This window comes from Cornus florida, unplaced genomic scaffold (assembly GCF_030987335.1).
Source record: "Cornus florida cultivar Cherokee Brave unplaced genomic scaffold, ASM3098733v1 CherokeeBrave_3.0.0_Hap2_Chr01, whole genome shotgun sequence".
Lineage (NCBI taxonomy): Eukaryota > Viridiplantae > Streptophyta > Magnoliopsida > Cornales > Cornaceae > Cornus > Cornus florida.
In genome coordinates this window covers 30246761-30252770 of record NW_026775571.1, presented here as the reverse complement: position 1 = coordinate 30252770, position 6010 = coordinate 30246761, and the positions used below count along the sequence as shown (strand labels likewise).

Genomic DNA, 6010 nt, shown 5'->3' with positions numbered 1-6010 from the left:
GCATATCTATGTGTGTTGATGCTATGGATCTAGAGATTGTCAAGACATAGTGCTTAATAGAATGTTATTATAGTTTAATTGATGGTTCATACTTATTCCTTGATGGATTGTACCTCTCCCTTAGTTTATTTTCATGCTAGTAGTGTAGATGTAGTGTAGTTGAAGTGTAGATGATAAATGGGAGGACAATCCATGCTTGTTGTTTGATGTTCCATGTTTTTGAATGAAAATAACATATATCTCTAACCTTGTGGTGCATTTGGATTGTGAACTTAATGAAAGGATTAATGACTTATTTTGATCTATTGTGCCTTTCACATGTTTTTTAGACAATATATGCTTCATTGATTAGATATATTATGTCTTTCACATGATGATTAGAAAATACATGTTCAATTGGTCATCCTTGCTTGTTGAATCAACCAAACACACACACACAAATGTTGCAACACACCCTACCCTCATTAGTCACTTATAAATGGTATAGAAATGCATTGCTTGGTGGTGACCTCTAAACGCCAAGACCTTATTCTATCTCTTTTACTTACTCTTTATTGCATTCATACTTAGTTTAATTTAGTTGCTCTCTAGTTTAAACAACCAACCAACCAACCATTGTTTGATCATTCGACCTACCAGCCCTAATTGCAATTCCATAACAAAATTTGACCTAGCACAAACACACAATCCCTTGGGACGATCCTTACTCGCCCTAACTATATTTTTAGTGAAGGTAGTAGTGGCTTTTATAAATGTAAAACTTGGCCATCGCCTTAATGAACACTCTCCAAACTTGACCGTAGTGTGACGGAATCGGCCAGTTTTTGGCGCCGTTGCTGGGGATTGATGGATTGATTGATTGATTGATTTGATTGGCAACGTCGAATTTGTGGAAATCAATTAGGATTAGTACTGTTTTGATCGTATCTTTACTTTATTTTTATTTTTCTTTTGATTACTTATTGTGTTTGTTCTTGATTGACTAGGTGCATTGAGTTGAAGAGAAGTCAAGCAAAGGAGCAATTAAGCAAGCTAAGCAAAACAAAGGAAAAAGCTAAAAATAAAAAAATTGCTAAGCTAAGCTATTAATTTGGAGTTGAAGTGCTATAGGGCCTTTGTAAGACTTTCTTGACTTAATCTCTTAGTTAAATCGTGAGCCCGCGTGGAGGCATTGCATTTCATTTGTAGATAAATCGTGAGCCCGCGTGGAGGCAATTTTTTTCATTGCATTATTGTTGTTTCACACATGGGATTTGTGTTTGTGGAAGAAGTTTAATTGCATTGTTGCGAAGGCATAGTGTTTGTCATTTGTTGAGTTTAGCATTGTGCATGCATGGTCGTCGTTCATTGAGACCTACTCTTGTCCCTTTAGACTTACATCTTCAATTTACCGTTAGAAACCCTAGGGGAAGAAGAAGTTCAAATAGAACCAATCTATCAATGGATGACCATAATGATAATCATATTGAGGACCTTGGTCACATAGATCAACAAGGTATCCTCCATCCTAATGTGCACAATGATAACATGCAAGTACCACTAGGCATGCCTAGACCATACATTCACCAACCTCAACAACAACAAGACCAAGTTCCATTGGGAATGCCAAGGCCAATGTATGCTCCACAACCTCCCATCATAAATCAAGGAATTCAAAATCAAGTTGTTCATGTTGCACCTCAAGTTGCTAACCCACCAATTGCTTTAAGAGACCATTATGTGCCAAATGAGTTTAATGCACCCACATGCATCCAATTGCCACTATTTAGAGCACATCATTATGAAATCAAAGCACAAACCATTCAAATGCTTCCTAACTTTCATGGACTTCCAAGTAAAGAACCTTACAAGCATTTGGATGAGTTTCTTGAAGTTTGTTCTACCGTGAAATACATGGACATGCCGGAAGAAGTCTTAAGCCTTAAACTTTTTCCATTCACCCTTAAAGACAAGGCAAAATATTGGCTCAACAACCTTAGGCCTTTTTCAATCACTTCTTGGGCAGAAATGCAACAAGAGTTCTTGAAGAAGTACTATCCAGTTTCGAAGACCAATGCCATGAGAACTTCAATTAGAGAGTTTACACATGAGGATGGGGAAACATTTCATGAGGCATGGGAACGCTTTAATGAATTGCTTAGGAAGTGTCTACACCATGACATGCCTAAATGGCAATTAGTTCAATATTTCTTTGAGAGCTTATCGGACACTTATAAGGGCATGGTTGATGCTTCCATGGGTGCTTCTTACATTGATAGGCATGAGGATGATGTGTGGCATCTCTATGAAAGCATGAATGAAAATTCATTGCATAGAACATTGTCTTCAAAGAATGGTAGAAATACACAAGGTAGAAAAAGTGTTGGCTTATATCAAGTCAACAACTCTAATGACATAGCCGCCAAGATGAAATCTTTATCTCAAAGGTTTGATCAATTCTTGATCTACCAAAACTCGGTGAACCAAGTATCTTCCTACCCTAACCATTCTCATCGTGCATCCAATGAATCTTGTATGACTTGTTCTAGTGTTATTCATTCCACTTCTCATTGTCCTCATGGACAAGTGCAAAATAAACCTAATGAGCAGGTCAATGCAACTTTTGTGAATCAAGGGAACAATCCTTATGGTACTCATTACAATCCAAGTTGGAGAAATCATCCAAATTTCTCTTGGAAAAACCAAGGGGAAGGCTTAAACCCTCCCCAAGGCGGTTTTCAAGGGAAATACATTCCACCTCCAATGCAAAACCAAGGATCCCAAGGCTATAGGCCATATCAATCACAAGGGAATCAATTCTCGAATTCTCATTTTCCCAATCAATCATATTCCCAAGGTAATTCTAGAAGTCCCGCCTTTGAAGAAAAAGTTTTGAATGCTTTAGGCACTCTTGAGGCAAACACACAATTGTTTCATTCTCACTCTCAGTCTATTGCAAAGCTAGAAACCCAAGTAGGGAAAATAGCTAGCACTCTTAATGCTAGAGAGAAGGGAAAGATGCCCATGAATGCCCCACCAAAGCAACAATGCATTGTGGAAACCCAATCCTCATTGGAAGGGTGTACCATAGAACATGTTAATGCGGTGACTACCTTGAGAAGTGGTAGGGTTGTGGACAATCAAATTAAAATGTACAATGAAGAGAGTGAACCGGTGCAACCACAAGTTGTCACCCGTCCGTTTCACATTTTATTCCTCCTTTATTGCACGTACATGACCATATGAATGAGAAAGCTTCAAAATGTGATTTGAAAAGTAATCTTGAAAATGATTCATTGAAGAAAGTCTCGCAAAATGAATTTGGAAAAGATTTTCTGAAAAATGATGTTGAGAAAGCTTTGTTGAAAAGTGATTTGAATAATGATTTGAAAACTTCTTGTGTGGAAGAGAGTTCAAAAGAAAATTCTGAAAAAGTTTTTGAGAAAGCTCCATTTCCAGACGCCTTGAAAGAGTCCATTTCAAAAGAAAAGCAAAAGGCTAAAGCCAATGAAATCTTAGAAATGTTTCGGCAAGTAAAAGTTAATCTTCCACTTTTGGATGCAATCAAGCAAATACCGGCTTATGCCAAGTTTTTAAAAGATCTTTGCACCCAAAAGCGGAAGAACAAAAGCCAAGCACCAAGGAAAGTGGTTTTGACCGAGCAAGTAAGCTCAATTTTGTAACACAACACTCTTCCAAAGTTTAAGGACCTTGGTTCACCCACTGCATCATGCATCATTGGTGAGCATATCATTAATCGGGCGCTTCTTAACTTAGGAGCAAATGTTAACCTTCTTCCATACTCGATTTATGTCAAACTGGGCTTAGGAGAATTGAAACCGACGTTGGTAGTTTTGCAACTTGCCGACCAATCCATTAAAAAGCCTAAGGGTGTCATTGAAGATGTTTTGATTAAGATTGACAAATTCTTCTTCCCCGTTGATTTCGTTGTCATTGACACGAAACCGGTTTCCAATCCTAAGAGCCAAATTCCCGTTATCCTTGGCCGTCCCTTCTTGGCAACCTCAAATGCTAACATCAATTGTAGGACGGGGGAAATGAAGATCTCTTTTGGCCACATGAAAGTGAAGTTGAATATATTCAATCCAACCCTTAACTCATTTGACAAGTATGAAGGAGATGTTAATGTTGTGGAAAAATGTCATGATCTTACTTGTGAAGAAATTGAGCTTTTAGGTAAGGCTAAAATTTCAAAGGAACCATCTTCAACATTGCATTCTAAGACCATTATTTCAAATTCTTGCTTTGAAAGGGCATGGAAGCCCAAAAATTTAGATTGCATTGACAAAGGGACAAAATCTTCTTTTGAATTTGATCCAACAAGTTCTTCCAAGGACCATTTGTTGGGTGGAACTCAAGATATCTCTCACCCCAATAAAGAGGGGATGCATAACAAGATCTTTAATCCAGGCTAAAAGAGCCCAATGTCTTGCTAAAGACGTTAAAGACTAGCAAAAGCATTCGTAGGGTGTCAGAACCCTATTCCTCCCCCATTTCTATCTTATATTTCATTTCTTGCGAAGTCTAGATATTTATTTTTGGTTCATATGCATTAAAAGGAACTTTGGTGAGGATTGCATGACTTTTTATGTTGGAATTGAGCTTTCTGCATAAGTTCGATCGATACCATACCTGAGTTCGATCGATCGAACTTCCATCTGCATCCAACACTTAGAAAAAATTTTGACCTGCATCCAAATCACCTCTCTGTTCCATCGATCTAGGAAAACCTGCATATTTCTGCTCTCTGTCTGATCGATCATAATGCCTTCGATCGATCCAACTATCCTGTTCGATCGATCTTGAGTTTTGACACATAGAATATTTTTGAGCCAGCAGGACCTGCACCCAAAACAACTCTCTGTTCCATCGTTCGAGTTTGTTTGCAGATCGATCATAGAACATTTGATCGATCCAACTTCACAGTTTGATCGATCTCCAGTTCTAACACTTAGCCAAATTTTTGAACCAAAAACCTGCATATTTTTACTCTCTGTCTGATCGATCGAACTTTTGTTCTGATCGATCTCAGTTCTTTATTTCATTGTTTGACTTTATTTTGAATTTTCAAAAATTCGAAATTCAAAATCCAAAAATATTTTTATTTTTATTTTCCAAAAATACCAAAAAGATTTTATTTTATTTATTTTATTTTATTTTATTTTTCAAAAATCCAAAAATATTTTCCATTTTTCAATTTTAATTTTTAATTTTAGTTTTTATTTATTCAAAAAAAAAAATTCCAAAAATACTTTGAAGAGAGAAGTTCGATCGATCTCAGTTGAGATTCGATCGATCGAATTATGTCTGGGATGTTTTTAAAAATAGATCCGAGGGTTTTCGAGATCGATTCATTAGATCGATCCAACCCCTCTTTCTCAAACCCTAACCCCCTTTCTCTCTCTCTCGTCGCCGCCACTATTCTTCATCTTCTCCGGCGAGATCCAAGCATCTCTCTCTTCTCTTACTCTCTCTCTTCTCTCGGTTCTCAACCCCTCTTCGTATTTCATCTCTTCTCTATTCGGTTGAGGTAAGATCTGAGCATCAATGTTCATATTTATGATATATTGATGCTCAAATCTTCCATTGTTGAAGCTTGAAACATGATTGTATATATGTGTATATATTTTATGTTTTTGTTCAATTTTGGAGTATGGGCCATGTTTGGATGTGGATTTTTGTTGATTTGTTGTGTTGTAAGGCCTACGAATACGTTCGTGTGGGCCCCATGCTTCCATCGTCACAGATCTGAGACCTTTCAGTTTTCACATCGTATAGTTCGATCGATCGAACTTGTGTTCTGATCGATCTCACTTACTTTCGATTGATCCAACTTTTGTGATCGATCTCACTTCTTTTCTGATCGATCAAATTTCACAGATCTTACACACACACTTCATTCATCATATTTTGCATTCATGCTATCTTATATATGCCCAATACCTGTGATATTCCACATTGGATGTATTTCATACTTATATTGCTTTGCATGATTCATATTCTATCACCT

The 6010-nt window shown here is 37.1% G+C and overlaps 1 pseudogene; it reads right to left on the bottom strand.

Annotated features, from left to right (window-relative positions):
* Positions 1–2063: 2063 nt before the first annotated feature.
* On the bottom strand, positions 2064–2162 carry LOC132283346 (small nucleolar RNA R71; annotated as a pseudogene).
* Positions 2163–6010: the final 3848 nt, after the last annotated feature.